Genomic DNA, 17703 nt, shown 5'->3' on the forward strand with positions numbered 1-17703 from the left:
GGGTTGGCTGAGTCGACAGGGAGCCTTTGCTCGACCCTATCTCAGCCTGACACCGGGGCCCAGCACCCCACAGGGAAGGAGCAGGGAGATAAAGAGAAGGGAGGGAAACAAACCACAAGAGTCTCTTTATGATAGAGAACAAACTGAGGGTCGATGGAGGGAGGTGGGTGGAAGATGGACTAGATAGGTGATGGGTAATAGGGAGGGATGAGCATTCGTTGGGATGAGCACTGGGTGTTGTATGTAAATGATGAATCTCTGAATTCTACTCCTGAAACCAATATTGCACTGTATGTTAACATTGAAATTTAAAAAAGAAACCTTTACTGAGATCTCACTGTAGGTTCTGCATCGTGCTATGTGCCGACCTCTATCTCTGACTCCAGGGAGCCACAACCTAATAAGAGTACTTAATAAATTATAGTGTGGTGTGATAAATGTGTTCCTTGTATTGCCTGAAGGAGGTCAGAGAAAGGCATCTGACTCAGATTGAAAGAAGTTTCAGGGAGGGATTTTCAAAGCTGATGCCAGGACACAAGGTTTATGTCTAGGAGTTATTTGAATGCAGGGAGAGGACGAGGTGTTGAGGCAGAAAGTACCAACATGTTTGAAAGCGCAAATTTGTGAATTATTATTACTATTATTATTATTAATTGGCCTTGAAAATGTTCTCAACTACCTAGACCAGTAAGATAAATGGTTTTGAATGCTGCCAGACTGGTCATCACTGCATACCTACAATGCAGGTATTCATGTGCAACAAGTAATGATCTTTACACAATCTGTGGGTTGTGTAGCAATGTGGCACCGATGGGATGGTAAGATATTGCACCTGTCACCTGCGTGCTGCTCTCCGTGAAATAGCTTTAATACATAATATTTGTAACCATGTAAGGTAAATAATATTAGGAAGCCAGGAGGACATGGCTTGGGGAAATGAGAAGTTTGGGACCTCCTACATCTTGGCAGAGCTCCTTTTGAAGGAGGCGGTCAACCATTGCTGTCACCCATGAGAGCACTAAGGGAACTTTATATGCCCCTGAACATCCGCCCATCAGTGTGATGCCACTTGGTAGTGTTAACTAAAAATTGTGACCTTTGAGTTGATCACCGTTAAACATTACCCATGTAGATCTTCGGATCAGAGTCCAGCCTCTGAGCCAGTGTGTACCACTTTCCCCAGTGTTCAGACTCCAGCTAACCCCCACGAAATGTTTAATAAGAGATATAATAATAACGGGGATGCGACAGTTGGGTGGGAAGGATAATTGAGTAAGAGATAACAGTGGCAGCCAGAAGACCAGTTGTAAGAGGGTTGATTTCAATACCTATGGCTCAGATCATCTTACCAGATGTTAAATGGGAAAGGATAATTTAGAAGATATTCAAAGGAACTTTGAAGTTATTGAGTTCTGCTCCCTGTCAGATGAAAAGCATCCCAGCACTTCTGATTAATAACCATCGGGTTTCTGTTAGAAAACTTCTGAGAATGTGTAACTCCTGCCTTTAAAAGGCACCACCCGCAAGTATTTGACTATTGTTAATGTTACACATTTCATCCATTTACTGGGCTTTTCAAGCTTGAACTTCTTTCTGTCTCTCTTACCCCAGGACCCCCGTGATGCTCCAATGATATTCCAGTGTACTTAAAATAAAATCCAAGTTTCTTTTTTTTTTTATGGTTATTTATTTTGAGAGAAAGAAAGAGAGAGCAGGTGAGGGGCAGATGAGGGGGAGAGAGAATTGCAAGCAGGCTCCGCACTGCCTGTGATCCCACAAACCATGAGATCATGACCTGAGCCGAAATCAAGAGTCGGATGCTTAACTGAGCCACCCATGTGCCCCTAAAATCCAAGTTTCTTAGCAAGCCCTGCCAGGCATGAGATCTGGCCCCTGCATCTCTTTCCCACCTCATCTCCTACCACCTTCTCCTGTTCCCTGCTAATCTTCAGAACATCAAGCTGGTTACCTCCTCATAGTTTTTACACTTGCCATTTCTTCTGCCCCAAATACTCTCTTCCCTCTACATTGCTCATCCTATACCTTCTAATTTCTCAAATTCAAATATTACCTCCTCAAAGATCTCTTCCCTGACTCCTTGTTTACTCCTGTTCTATATCCCAGCCTTTATTTTTTCAAGGGAAATTTGATAACATGGCCTTTTAAAAGTCACACTTCTCCACTGAGGGGTAGCAGGAACCATTCGGGAGACTATTGAAATCGTCCAGAAAAGAAATGGCAGGGGAGTAATTTAAGAGGTGTCCATGAAGACGATAAGATGTAGCTGGACTGGGGAAATGTTTTAGAGGTAGAGGCAATAAAACTTGGTAGTGGTTTCGATTATTATTGGTTTTTTTGGGGGGGCAGGGTTTTTTTTTGTTTTTTGTTTTTTTTGGGTTTTTTTTTTTACTATTGGAGAGCTTCTAGTGAGACAAATAGATGTATCCAAGGGAATATAGGCTCTGGCCTGAACAAATGAGTAAATTCTGATGCCAGTATACAAGGTGGGAGAATACTAGGATAGAAGCAAATTTGGGAAGATAATCAAGATGTGTGTTTTTTTTTTTAATTTTTTTTTTTAACGTTTATTTTTGAGACAGAGACAGAGCATGAACAGGGGAGGGGCAGAGAGAGAGGGAGACACAGAATCGGAAGCAGGCTCTAGGCTCTGAGCCATCAGCACAGAGCCCGATGCGGGGCTCGAACTCACGGACCGCGAGATCGTGACCTGAGCCGAAGCCGGACGCTCAACCAACTGAGCCACCCAGGCGCCCCAAGATGTGTGTTTTGACTTCCTGAGTTGGAGTTCCCTAACAGACATGCATACAGAGGTTCAGGCAGATATGTGCTTTTATGGATATTAAGGTCACAGAAGAGGTCGAGGCTGGGTATTCACTTGGATGTTATTAGCATATAAATATTTTTATAATTATGAGAGTGGAAGAGGTAACTCAGGAAAGAAATGCAGCTAGATATCAAGTAGATTCAACCCCGCCTACAGCAATAACTCACCATGTGATCACCATTTTTTTTATTTTTAATTTTTAAAAAATTTTTTTTAACATTTATTCATTTTTGGGAGACAGAGACAGACAGAGCATGAGTGGGGAAGGGGCAGAGGGAGGGAGACACAGAATCCGAAACAGGCTCCAGGCTCCGAGCTGTCAGCTCAGAGCCCAACGCAGGGCTTGAACTCACGAACTGCAAGATCGGACGCCCAACCAACTGAGCCACCCAGGCACCCCAAGACTTCTTTCTTATATGCATATCTGAATATATGTATTTGTGCTCACTTAGGTAGCACATATACTAAAATTGAATATATGTGTTCACATTTGTCTTCATTCCCATCCTTCACCATAGAGACCATTCTCATGTGCTTCCTAATTAGTTATCTCTTTATTTGTATATGTTATCATAAATGTGTACTATCATGGGGTATGCAGGTGTCTTAATGTACATAAAAGGCATCATGTTATTTATCCAATCTCTTTCTCACTTTTTACTATTCACCAATAGGTTTTTGAGATCTGCGTGCATTCCTGTGTGTATACACGGTCTGTTGCTTCTCACTACTCCATAGCTTTCTGTGGTGAGCTCCACCTTTTACCCTATTCTCTTTCCCAGTGATAGACTCCCTGATTCCCACAACATTCCTAACACCATGCCTATCTCTAACCTTGATATATGTCTCTTTACCATGAGAACTTTTCTTCACAACCAGGCTTTAATTTTTAGAGCAAGTTTAGTTTCAGAGAAATACTGAGCAGAAAGTAGAAGATTCTAATTTCCCCCTCTCTCACACTTGCCCGTATTGTTAATGTCTTGTATAAATGTGGTAGGTGTATTGCAATTTTTGTATTTCAAGTTTTTATGTAAATTCCAGTTAGTTCACATGTAGTGTAATATTAGTTTCAGGAGTAGAATTTAGGGGTTCATCACTTCCATATAATACCCGGTGCTCATCCCAACATGTGCCCATTTGTTACAATGGATTGGCCAATATCGATACATTATTAAGTTCATAGTTTAGTGGGCACAGTCTTGTGTTGTATGGTCTTAGGGGCAAATGTAGAATGTTATGCATCCACCATTGAGCATCTCTCTAAAAATGACCTGTGCTCTACCTAGTCATTCCTCCCTCCGATCCTCTGGCAACCAGAACCATGAGAATCTATTTAGGATATTTAGAATCTTGTTATATATAGTTACCGTATTTTTCTTTCTCAGTTTTTCAATGATTGCCTTTCCATCATGTCCTCAATCATAGCTCTGTTTACTTTTTTTTATTTTTTATTTATTTTTATTCTCAAGTTAGTTAACATACAGTGTAGTCTTGGCTTCAGGAGGAGAACCCAGTGATTCATCACTTACATATAACACCCAGTGCTCATCCCAACAAGTACCCTCCTTAATGCCCATCACCCATTCTCCCCACCTCCGTCAACCCTCGGTTTGTTCTCTGTATTTAAGAGTCTCTTATGGTTTACCTCCCTCAATCATAGCTCTTTTTTAAAAAACAATTCTGTTCTATTACAAGTTCTCTGACACAGACACAATAGTAAAATATATGTTGTAAAAATAGTCAAATATATACAAACATTTCAAGCATTTTACAAGACTTATAATGACTGAAATATACTAAAGTATCAACTGTTTCAGAGAAGATATCCAAAACTAATGCTTGTCCATACGTTAATACTACCAGGAATTTTGTATCGGCTCATGTAATTTTGTCCACATCGACTCCAGAACGAACCCTTTTCCTGCCACTCCCTAACATACAGAATTCCCTTCTTTTTGTTTATCCTTTTTTTTTTTTAATTCCATATTCTCTCTCTCTCCACTCTGAACTTTCTATCAGTCCCTGCACTGAAATAAATGGTCTCTGTGCTGTCTCCTGCTTGAGCTAAAACATATTCCTCAAGGCCTTTAAACCCAGACAAAGCTGAACGGCTCTTGTGCAGTCTATCTGCAACCTTGATGTATTGGAACCCCATATTCCTTTCAAATAAGTTTGGTCTTTACCTTGATAATTCAGACTCAAGTACAAATCTCTTTTTCTTAGGTCTTTTTTTTTTTTTAAGTATAGTTGACATACAATATAATGTTAGTTTCAGCTGTACAATAGGGTGATTTGACAATTGTATACAATATGAGATGCTCACCACAATAAATGTAGTTACCATCAGTCACCTTACAAAATTATTGCAATATTATAGAGTATATTCCCCCATGCTGTATGTTTCATCCTCTTGGCTTATTTCAACCTGGAAATTTGTACCTCTTAATCTCTTCACCTATTTCATCCATCCCTCACCGAACTCCCCTCTGGCAACCCCAGTTTAGTCTCTAGTTTTCTGATTTATATTTGTTTTTTACTTATTCGTTCATTTGTTTTGTTTTTAAGATTCCACATATAAGTGAAATCTTATGGCATTTGTCTTTTTCTTTTTGACTTATTTAACTTAACATCATACCATGTAGGTCCATCCATGTTGTCACAAACAGCAAGGTCTCCTTTTTTATGGCTAATATTCCAGTGTGTGTGTGTGTGTGTGTGTGTGTGTGTGTGTGTGTAATCCTCTTTATCCATTCGATCAGTCAACGAACACGGGCTGCTTCCATATCTTGGCTGTTGTAAATAATGTTACTATAAACATAGGGGTGTCTATACCTTTTCAAATTAGTGTTTTCGTTTACTTTGGGTAAATACCCAGAAGTAGAATTACTGGATCATATGGTATTTCTATTTTTAATTTTTTGTGATTTTTCAAGTTTTATTTTAGTTCCAGTTAGATAACATAAAGTGTTTTATTAGTTTCAGGTGTGTAATATAGTTTCATTTTTCTGAGTGAAGAATAACTCAACAGGGTTTTCCGTGGCGGCAGCACCAATTTGTATTCCCACCGACCGTGCACAAGAGTTCCCTTTTCTCCGCATCCTCATCACTACTTGTTATTTCTTGTCTTTCTGACGCCGGCCATTCTGACTAGCGTGAGGTGACATCTCACTGTGGCTTTGATTTCCACCTCCCTGACGATTACTGACGTTGAGCATTTTTTCGTGTGTCTCTCGGCCATCTCTATGTCTTCTCTGGGAAAATGCTTTTATGGGCCTATGCTCTTTTTTTTTTTTTTTTTTTTTTTTTTTGAGGGGAGAAGGGGCAGAGGGAGAAGGACAGAGAGAGTCTTAAGCAAGATTGGAGCTCAACACGGGGCTCGATCTCATGACCTGAGCGGAAGTCAGATGCTTAACTGACTGAGCCACCCAGGCGCCCCTTTTTTGTTCTTTTTTAGTTCATTCAGGTGGAAGGTTACTTTGTTTACTTGAGATTTTTGTTTCTTGGGGTACACCTGTATTGCTATAAACACCCCTCTTAGAACTGCTTTTGCTGCATCCCAAAGATTTTGAAATGTTGTGTTTCCATTTTCCCATTTGTTTCCAGGTTGTTGTTTTTTTATTTCTTTTTTGATTTCCTCATTGACCTATTGGCTGCGCAGTAGCATGTTGTTTAACCTCTAGGTGTTTGCGTTTTTCCCAGGTTTTTTTTTCTTATAATTGATTTTTAGTTTCATACCATTGTGATTGGAAAAATTGCTTGATTTGATTTCAATCTTCTTACATTTATTGAGATTTGTTTCATAGCCTAACTTGTGATCTATCTTGGAGAATGTTTCATGTGTACTTGAAAAGAATGTGTATCACGTTGTTTGGGGATGGAATGTTCTGTATGTCTGTTATATCTGTCTGGCCCAATGTGTTGTTCAAAAGCACCCTTTCCTTGTTGATTTTTGCCTGGATGATCTATCCATTGATATAAGTGGGATATTAAAGTCCCCTGCTAATATCATATTATTTTTAATTTTTCCCTTTATATTTGTTAATATTTGCTTTATATATTTAGGCACTCCTATGTTGGATGCATAGATATTTACAATGTTATATCCTATTATTGGATTGATCCCTTTATCATTATGTAATGCCTTTTTTGTCTCTTGTTGCAGCCTTTGTTTTAAAGTCTATTTTGCTGGGGCGCCTGGGTGGCTCAGTCGGTTAGGCGTCCGACTTCGGCTCAGGTCATGATCTCGCGGTCCGTGAGTTCGAGCCCCGCGTCGGGCTCTGTGCTGACAGCTCGGAGCCTGGAGCCTGTTTCAGATTCTGTGTCTCCCTCTCTCTCTGACCCTCCCCCGTTCATGCTGTCTCTCCCTGTCTCAAAAATAAATAAACGTTAAAAAAAATTAAAAAATAAAAATAAAAAGATTTTTAAAAAATTAAAAAATAAATAAATAAATAAAGTCTATTTTGCCTAAGTATTGCTGCTCCAGCTTTTTTTTTTTTTCTGCTTCCATTTGCATGGAATATCTTTTTCCATCCCTTCACTTTTAATCTGTATGTGTCTTTAAGTCTGAAGTGAGTCTCTTGTAGGCAGAAATGGATGAGTCTATTATTAGTGTTTTCTATTCTTCTACCCTATGCGTTTGATTGGAGCAGTTAGACCATTTACATTTAAAGTAGTTGTTGATAGGTATGTACAAGTTGCCATTTTGTTAATTGTTTTCCAGATGTTTTTGCAGTTCTCTGTTCTTCTCTTGCTCTCTTCCCTTGTGATTCATGTTATGTTACTCCTTTTATGTTATGCTTGGATTCCTTTCTCTCTTTTTTGTGTGTTTCTATTATAGGTTTTGCTTCTTGATTACTATGAAATTCGTATATAAGATCCTAAGTATAGCAGTCTATATTAAATAGATGATCACTTAAGTTCAAACCCATTCTTAAAGTGTTACATTTTTACTCTCCCTCTCCATGCTTTATGTATACAATGTAATATTCTACATCTTTTTAGTTTATGAATCCCTTAACTAATTTCTTAGATAATAATTGATTTTGCTACTTTTATGGTTTAACCTGCATACTAGCTATATAAGTAATTAACCTACTACTTTACTATGTTTGTTTTTACCCATGGAATTTTTTCTTTTATAATTTTCTCACTTTTAGTTATGGTTTTTTCTTTTCTACCTTAAGAAGTCCATTTAACATTTCTTATAAGGCCAGTTTAATGGTGATGAACCCCTTTAACTGTTATTTGTTTGGGAAATACTTTATCTCTCCTTCAATTATGAAAAATTCTGCCAGGTAGAGTATTCTTTGTTGTAGGTTGTTTTCTTTCAGCACTTTGAATATATCATACCACTCCCCTCTGGCCTGCAAAATTTCTGAAAAATCAGTTGATAGCCTTATGGGCTTCTTGTGCACAACAAGTTGCTTTTCTCTTGCCTCTTAAGGTTCTTTGTTTATGTTTCAATTTTGACATTTTCATTATTATGTGTCTTAGTGTGGACCTCCTTGAGGTCATCTCGTTTGGGCCATCTCTGTGCCTCCTGCACCTGGAAATCCGTTTCCTTCCCCAGATTAGGAAAATTTTCAGCTATTATTTCTTCAAATAAGTTTTCTCACCCTTTCTTTCTCTTTTCTCCTGAGATCCCTAATATCCTGCAAATGTTAGTACACTTGATGTTGTCCCAGAGGTTCCTTAACTTATCACCACTTTTTAAAATTCATTTTTATTGTCGCTGTTCAGCTTGAACACTTTCCATTACCCTGTCTTCCGTTTCGCTGACCCATTCTTCTGCATCCTCTAATCTGCTGTGGATTCTCTCTAGTGTACTTTTCACTTCAGTTATTGTATTCTTCGACTATCCTCACTTCTTTTTTATATTTTCTATCTCCTTATTGAAGCTCTCACTAAGTTTATCCACTCTTCTCTGAAGTCTGGTGAGCATCTTTATGACCACTGCCATGAATTTTTTATGAAGCAGATTGCTTATTTCCATTTCATTTAGTCATTTTTCTAACGTTTTGTCTTACTCGTTCATTGCAGCGTATTCCTCTGTCTCCTCATTTTGGTTGACTTCCTGTATTTATTTCTATGAATTAGACAAAACAGCTACATTTCCCAGGTTTGAAAGAGTGTCCCTGTGTGGGAAAATCCCCGGCGTAGACTATGTGAGGCTGGTGGTTTGGGGTGACTGACTAGAGCTGGAGCAGGCGTAAGCCAGTTTGACTCAGGACAACTCAGCACTGGGGCTACCTGGGAAAATGGCTGGAGCTGAATCAAATGTGGGTCATGGTGCTCTACACAGGGGACCAAGTACTGATCTCTTGATTTCACTTATCAACTCTCTAAACACAACACACAAATCCACTGTCCTAAATGCATGTATTTTATAAGAAACATTTGTGACAATGTCCCATATGTCATCTTCTTTTATATGGTTTCACATGGCATTAAGAGGTCTTCTGGTAATAGATTGATGAGAGAGCTTTGACAACAGTCTCATATCAACAAATAGGGAGAGTGACATCTGTGATTTCTGCTCTTGATAAATATAATTCTTCCCCCAGGGCTCTAGTGCAATGTTTCACTTATTAAACGTTTACTCTAAATTTCAAAATGTGTCCACTTTTGTAATATTCCACATCTTATTTTTCTTCCTAAATAATCTTACCTGGTTCACAATCCCTATGAAAATAACACCAGCATTCTTCACAGAGCTAGAACAAACAATCCTAAAATTTGTATGAACCAGGAAAGACCCCGAATTGCCAAAGCTATCGTGAAAAAGAAAACCAAAGCAGGAGACATCACAATCCCAGACTCCAAGCGGTGTTACAAAGCTGTAATCTTCGAGATAATACGGTAGTGGCACAAAAACAGACACTCAGATCCATGGAACAGAATAGAGAACCCAGAAATGGACTCACAAACATATGGCCAACTAATCTTTGACAAGGCAGGAAAGAATATCCAATGGAATAAAGACAGTCTCTTCAGCAAGTGGTGCTGGGAAAACTGGACAACAACATGAAAAAAAATGAATCTGGACCACTTCCTTACACCATACACAAAAATAAACTCAAAATGGATGAAAGACCTAGACATAAGACAGGAAGCCATCAAAAGCCTCAAGGAGAAAGCAGGCAAAAACCTTTTGACCTTGGCCGCAGCAACTTCTTATTCAACACATCACCAGAGGTAAGGGAAACATGCAAAAATGAACTATTAGGACCTCATCAAAATAAAAAGCTTCTGCACAGTGAAGGAAACAATCAGCAAAACTAAAAGGCAACCGACGGAATGGGAGAAGATATTTGCAAATGACATATCCTTTAAAGGGTTAGTATCCAAAATCTATAAAGAACTTCTCAAACTCAACACCCAAAAAACAAATAATCCAGTGAGGAAATGGGCCAAAGACATGAATAGACACTTCTCCAAAGAAGACATCCAGGTGGCCAACCAACACATGAAAAAATGCTCCACATCACCCATCATCAGGGAAATACAAACCAAAACCACAATGAGATACCACCTCACACCTGTCACAATGGCTAACATTAACAACTCAGGCAACAACAGATGTTGGCAAGGATGAGGAGAAGGAGGATCTCTTTTGCACTGCTGGTGGGAATGCAAACTGGTGCAGCCACTCTGGAACACAGTATGGAGCTTCCTCAAAAAATTAAAAATAGAACTACCCTATGACCCAGCAATATCACTACTAGGTATTTATCCAAGAGATACAGGTATGCTGTTTCGAAGGGGCACATACACCCCCATGTTTATAGCAGCACTATCGACAATAGCCAAAGTATGGGATGAGCCCAAATGTCCATCAACAGATGAATGGATAAAGAAGATGTGGTGTGTGTGTGTGTGTGTGTATATATATATATATATATATATATATATATATATATAGTAGAGTATTACTCGGCAATCAAAAAGAATGAAATCTTGCCATTTGCAACTACATGGATGGAACTGGAGGGTATTATGCTAAGCGAAATTAGTCAGTTAGAGAAAGACAAATATCATATCACTTCACTCATATGAGGACTTTAAGAGACAAAACAGATGAACATAAGGGAAGGGAAGCAAAAAGAATATAAAAACAGAGAGGGGGACAAAACGGAAGAGACTCTTAAATATGGAGAACAGAGGGTTGCTGGAGGGGTTGTGGGAGGGGGGATGGGCCAAATGGGTCGGAGGCGTTAAGGAATCTACTCCTGAAATCATTGTTGCACTATATCCTAACTAATATGGATGTAAATTTTAAAAAATTAAAAAATTAAAAATAAAAATAATAAAAATAAGCTCAGAGCCTGCTTGGGAGTCTCTCTCACCCCATCTCACTGTCCCTCCCCCAGTCTCTCAAAAATAAATAAATAAATTTTTTTTAATAAAGAGCATTAAACATTAAAAAAGAAAAATCCCGGGGCGCCTGGGTGGCTCAGTCGGTTGAACAGCCGACTTCAGCTCAGGTCATGATCTCGCGGTCAGTGAGTTCGAGCCCCGCATCGGGCTCTGTGCTGACAGCTCAGAGCCTGGAGCCTGTTTCAGATTCTGTGTCTCCCTCTCTCTGACCCTCCCCATTCATGCTCTGTCTCTCTCTGTCTCAAAAATAAATAAACGTTAAAAAAAATTAAAAAAAAAAGCCTATTGTAAAAATAAGTATCTTTAAAAAAAAAAATAAATAAATAAATAAATAAATAAATAAATAAAATAAAAAAGAAAAATCCCTGCCTCATCGCTCCTCACTCTTCTTCTTACACCTGTTCTGTGGTTCTTTCCTTTTCCCTGGATGAAACCTCCGATGAGCCACAAACAGTAATAAAAAATCCCCCATCCTTTCACTCACAAGAATAGCTTCATTTTAGTAACTACTATACCCCAGCCAAGAACAAAAATTAAACCTGAGGCTTTCACTCAGAGTTATAGCTTCTCTGCCTCCCTAGTTTGAACCTGCCTTGGAAGTGTTAAGGGTTGATAAGGCAACAGGGAAAAGATACTGTTGACTATTTCTCTATTTAGTTGTACTGTGCTTCCTCTTCGTCCCCCTAATTTATGGGCCAGGGTTCTGAATTCCACCTACTCAGAGCTTGGGAAAGAAAAGTCGATAGGAAGGATGGGTGTGAGTGTTGGTAAGTGTCCGCAGCTGGACGTGATAGATGATCAAAGCAGATTCCTTTCCTTGGAGTACCTACCCTATGTAGGTTCTCGAAAGCTTTCCACTGGAACCGTTTGGCATTTTACCCTATCTCCTACCATACAAGAAATGCATTTTCCTCTGGCTCCTTGCCTCCAGGCCCTGCAAATCTGGCCATGTATTGCCCTATTATCGGTCACTTTGCCCACTCCAGCTCCCTTTCCACCTCCCTCTTCCCACACAAGAATTAAAATGACTCCAGACCAGCTCTGCCTTCCAGAACCTAATCTATTAGCAAATTCATGTATCCTTGCATCTGTTACTGGAAATATCGTTAGATGCCAGTCTCTTTACCTCAGTTCTGATGCTTCAGGTTAATAGCCAATTGCTTCCAGCTCTTAGATTTCTTAGAAATGTCATGCCACTGTACTCCTCAATCCAGGAAACACACATCAGGCTCTCCCCTACAGTGTCCTTGAAGCTTCACTCACTCAGACCTCCACGCTGGGGAGCAAAGGAAAAAGATTCACACAATGCTGAACTTCTGCAAAGAAATCATTTCCTAACTTTCGACATCTAGCCCTATCATTCTCAGCACTTTATACCATCCAGTTGAGTGATGAGCTCAGATTTCATATTACTTTCTTCTGCATGGGTGGTTTTATAACTTTCACTAGAATATGTAGGTATTTACCATCTCTTTTCTCGGGGCCTCAGTATAAACCATAACCATAAACAGCCCAATTTTACATCATGTTCCGCGATAATTTTATGTTAAGATCACTGCCCTAAAAATAAAAGTCCTGTGAAAATTAATAAAGGGAACCCTTACAAATGTCGACTCAGGATGCTAGAAGGGGAGGGTACAAGGGGGAGCTATACCACTCAGTGTCAATTACAGGAAGAATTGTCAACAGGAAAGAATCACCAATTACAGGCTCCAACAGTGAAAGATGTACATTGAATTTTCTCTAATAAATTGGCCACCCCTGCAACTCAGTCAATGAAAAACCATCATCACCCTGAACTCTTGTTTTCTTCAGTGGACTTGATTCTAAACAAACTTTCTCTACTTCTTCCTTCTTGTCTTTAAAATAGCATTCCTCTCCTTTCTTTATTGGACATCCCTATGGTTTAGCTAGTAGCCTGCTTGTCCCAGATTGCAATTATCTGCTATTCTTGAGCAAACCCATTTTTAAAAACTTTTTTTTAATGTTTATTTCTGAGACAGAGAGAGACAGAGCATGAGTGGGGGGGGGGGGGGGGGCAGAGAGAGAGGGAGACACAGAATCAGAAGCAGGTTCCAGGCTCTGAGCTGTCAGCACAGAGCCCGACGCAGGGCTCGAACTCACAAACCATGAGATCGTGACCTGAGCTCAAGTCGTGTGCTCAACTGACTGAGCCACCCAGGTGCCCCAAGCAAACCCATTTTTGCTGGTAAAATAACTTCCAGATTTTTTAAAAGTTTCATAAAACAGGATGAGCCGTTTTCTTTAACAGACCATAAATCACCTGGACCAATACTGTCATCAATTGTTAAGGCTGTCTTAGAAATCTTAGGGAACGTCCCTTAGGCTCTAAAGCTTATGAAGTATGTCTACTCCTTTTATTCAGTGCAAATTGGCACTCGCTGTACCCTTTTATGGCCTGATACTCAACCTACAGCATTTTGGGAACAATATTTTCTTGCTCCAGATTCTCTTTAGAGCTCTTGCCCTCACATCCAGATATGCTTCTCTTTTGACAACAAATCATATGGGACATCGGATAAGCCAGATATTGTTCATGTTCCTGGGGGGGGGGGGGGCGCAGAGTTTCTGTTCTGGTCAACACCTCTTTGCCCCAAGGCGAGAGAGGGAAGAGTTTGGGGAGAGGTGGTTTTCCCTCCATTCCTGAGGGATTACACTGATCTTAACTACCCCATGTGAAAATAACGGCATTTTCCACTGAAAGCCAAGGGATTATTCCCTGAAGTCAGAATGAGGGCTTTTAGAACTGAGTCTGACAAAAAGTTGTTAGCAAGACTTAGGCTTTCACAGAACAAACGTCAGCAAGGAGTGAATCAGACACATCATTGTCTTCAACACATGCAAGATACATCTGGCTATTGTTGAAAGCCAACTACACCTAACAATTTCTCTAGAATTATAACCAACCATTTGTCTTTTGGCCAACCACACTTAAAAGTTTTTTTAACGTTTATTTATTTTTGAAAGAGAGACAGAGTGCGAGCAGGGGAGGGGCAGAGAGAGAGGCAGACACAGAATCTGAAGCAGGGTCCAGGTTCTGAGCTGTCAGCATGGAGCCCGACCCCGGGGCTCAAACCCACAAACCATGAGATCATGACCTGAGCTGAACTCGGACGCTTAACCAACTGAGCCACCTAGGCACCCCTGGCTTTGTATTTTAAAAAATCAACATGAATCATTTAAAAATATCATAAATACTATCAAGTGTTAAAGGGCAATTAGCGTGATAAATGATTCTAAAATGTGAATGGATATGCATGGGTACATATTTAATAAAATATCATTATAAATAAGATTCTACTTCAACACAAGAAGCGAGCAAAGAGCAAGAACAAATAATTTCCAGGGCGGAAAAACCACATGAATAACAATCCTATGAAAGGAGGCTCATATTTAATAGTGATCAAAGAAATATACACCAAAATGAAATGCCAACTTTCATTCGCCAAAGCTGCAGAGACTTTTAAATGTGCAGTTCATTCCGAGAATGGGTGAAGCACAGGGAAATGGATACTCAGGTGATGCTGGAGAAGCATAAAGTGAAGCGGGTGATAAAGAGGCTAAAAAAAATAGTGTGACATTCTTACCAAACACCCAGTACAATTTTATTCACTCGGCAAACATTTATTGAGCTCATACAACCTACTGTGCTGGTTCTGCTCACCCACTAATTGTTTCCTTTTTATTCTAGATGACCTTTCTTTTCTTTGCCTTGTTGCCCTGGTGAGATACACCAACACAATATGGAAGTGAGAGTGGAAATCTTTGTCTTATTGCTGATCTTTGTGGGAAAAGCATTCAGTATTTCAGTATTAACTATGATATTTGGAAATTTTCTTTTATTTATTTATTTATAATTATATATAATATAATTATGTATTTATATATTTTTATATATTTATACATTTTGTTATATATATAATTTATTGTCAAATTGGTTTCCATGCAACACCCAGTGCTCATCCCAACAGGTGCCCTCCTCAGTGCCAATCACCTACTTCCCCCTCTCCCCCATCAACTTCAGTTTGTTCTCAGTATTTAAGAGTCTCTTATGGTTTGCCTCCTTCCCTCTCTGTAACTTTTTTCTCCCTTCCCTTCCACCCTGGTCTTCTGTTAAGTTTCTCAGGATCCACATATGAGTGAGAACATATGGTATCTGTTTTTCTCTGCCTGACTTATTTCACTTAGCATAATACTTTCCAGTTCCATCCACATTGCTACAAATGGCCATATTTCATTCTTTCCCATTGCCAAGTAGTATTCCATTGTATATATAAACCACGTCTTCTTTATCCATTCGTCACTTGATGGACATTTAGGCTCTTTCCATAAGTTGGCTATTGTTGAAAGTGCTGCTATAAACATTGGGGTACAAGTGCCCCTATGCATCAGCACTCCTGTAGCCCTCGGATAAATTCTTAGCAGTGTTATTGCTGGGTCATAGGGTAGATCTATTTTTAATTTGGGGGGGAACCTCCACTGTTTTCCAGAGCGGCTGCACCAGTTTGCATTCCCACCAACAGGGCAAGAGTGTTCCCGTTTCCCCACATCCTCTCCAGCATCTTTGGTCTCCTGATTTGTTCATTTTAGCCACTCTGACCGGTGTGAGGTGATATCTCAGTGTGGTTTTGATTTGTATTTCCCTGATGAGGAGTGACGTTGAGCATTGTTTCATGTGCCTGTTGGCCATCTGGATGTCTTCTTTAGAAAAGTGTCTATTCATGCCTTCTGCCCATTTCTTCACTGGATTATTTGTTTTTCAGGTGTGGAGTTTGGTGAATTCTTTATAGATTTTGGATACTAGCCCTTTGTCCACTATGTCATTTGCAAATATCTTTTCCCATTCTGTCAGTTGCCTTTTAGTTTTGTTGACTGTTTCCTTTGCTGTGCGGAAGCTTTTTATCTTAATGAGGTCCCAGTAGTTCATTTTTGCTTTTAATTCCCTTACCTTTGGAGATGTGTCAAGTAAGAAATTGCTGCAGCTGCAGTCAGAGGTTTTTCCCTTCTCCTCTAGGGTTTTGATGTTTTCCTGTCTCACATTCAGGTCCTTCATCCATTTTGAGTTTATTTTTGTGAATGCTGTAAGAAAGTGGTCTAGTTTCATTCTTCCGCATGTTGCTGTGATATTTGAAAAATTTCTATAAGGTTCCCTTTATCTGTTTGAAGAATTCCCTTTTGTTCCTACAATGCCAAAAGTTTTTATCAAGAACAGATGCAATTTGCCAGATATATTGAAATGATCTTTTTTTTTTTCTTTTTTGGTGTCCTAATAGAGAAAGTTATAGCAATTCATTTTCAAATGTTAAAGCACCTTTGTAATTATGGGATAACCTCCATACAGTCTTAATATATTATTTTTATACAATGTTGGATGTTGTTTTCTTAAATTATATTGAGATATTCTGCGTCTATATTCATGAGGGTATGGCTCTGTAGTTTCCTTTTCTTACAATATTGTCATCTTGTTTTTGTATCAGAGTAATTCTGGCCTTACAGAATTGGTTTCAAAGAGTCTTTCCCTCTGTGAGAGTTTGTATAAAACTGAAATTACTTCTGGGGTGCCTGGGTGGCTCTGTCAGTTAAGCCTCTGGCTTTGACTGAGGTCATGATCACGCGTTTCATGGGTTCAGAGACCCACACCGGGCTCTGTGCTGACAGCTCAGAGCCTGGAGCTTCGGATTCTGCATCTCCCTCTCTCTCTGCCCCACTCCCACTTGTGCTCTCTCTCTCGCTCTCTCTCTCTCTCTCTCTCTCTCTCTCTCTGTCTCTCAAAAATATATAAAAACATTTTCTATGTTTCTGTGACAACGTAGGAGTTCTCTAAGATGATGCTGTTTTTTCCCACCGTGTTCTTCACCTCTTTGAGTCCTCACCAGAAGTATTAACAGCCATCTTTCAACTAATACTCAAGGCAAATTAGGCTTTTCGTATCATGCTCCTCAAAATTCTTCCAGCCTCTGCCCATCACACAACAGCTAAGGCAAGAAGAGTTTTAAACAAAGAGATAAACCACTAATTCAATACAATATGAAGTGCAGTAGGCCAAGATGTTCTACACGGATGTTGGCAAAATTATGTGTGGGTCACCGAGAAAATTAATTGGACAAATTTACAAAGCCAGTGAAAATGTAAGGTATTTAAAGCTTATGGTGGGTAATTCTATTGCTCATCAACAGGAATTTTGCAGAAAATATTTGAAAATGTTGTGTGTTGTCGAATTACACTTTCTCCACCACGTGCTAATTTTACCACACCTTTAGCCGTGATAAATTTTTATTACAATTTTTTGAGCTTAGGGCCAAGGAAATTTCTCTGATTGAAGGGAAAAACATTTGTATTTCCCTCATGATGAGTGATGTTGAGCATCTTTTCGTGTGTCTGTTAGCTATCTGAATGTCTTCTTTGGAAAAGTGTCTATTCATGTCTTCTGCCCATTTCTTTTTTTATTGTTTTTTTTTTTT

General features: G+C 39.3%; 1 protein-coding gene across 1 annotated transcript in view; it reads left to right on the top strand.

The window, feature by feature from the left end:
* SLC22A8 (solute carrier family 22 member 8) overlaps nt 1-17703 on the top strand; it is a 33881-nt gene that overhangs the window by 2225 nt on the left and 13953 nt on the right.

Source organism: Panthera uncia, chromosome D1, assembly GCF_023721935.1.
Source record: "Panthera uncia isolate 11264 chromosome D1, Puncia_PCG_1.0, whole genome shotgun sequence".
Classification (NCBI taxonomy): domain Eukaryota; kingdom Metazoa; phylum Chordata; class Mammalia; order Carnivora; family Felidae; genus Panthera; species Panthera uncia.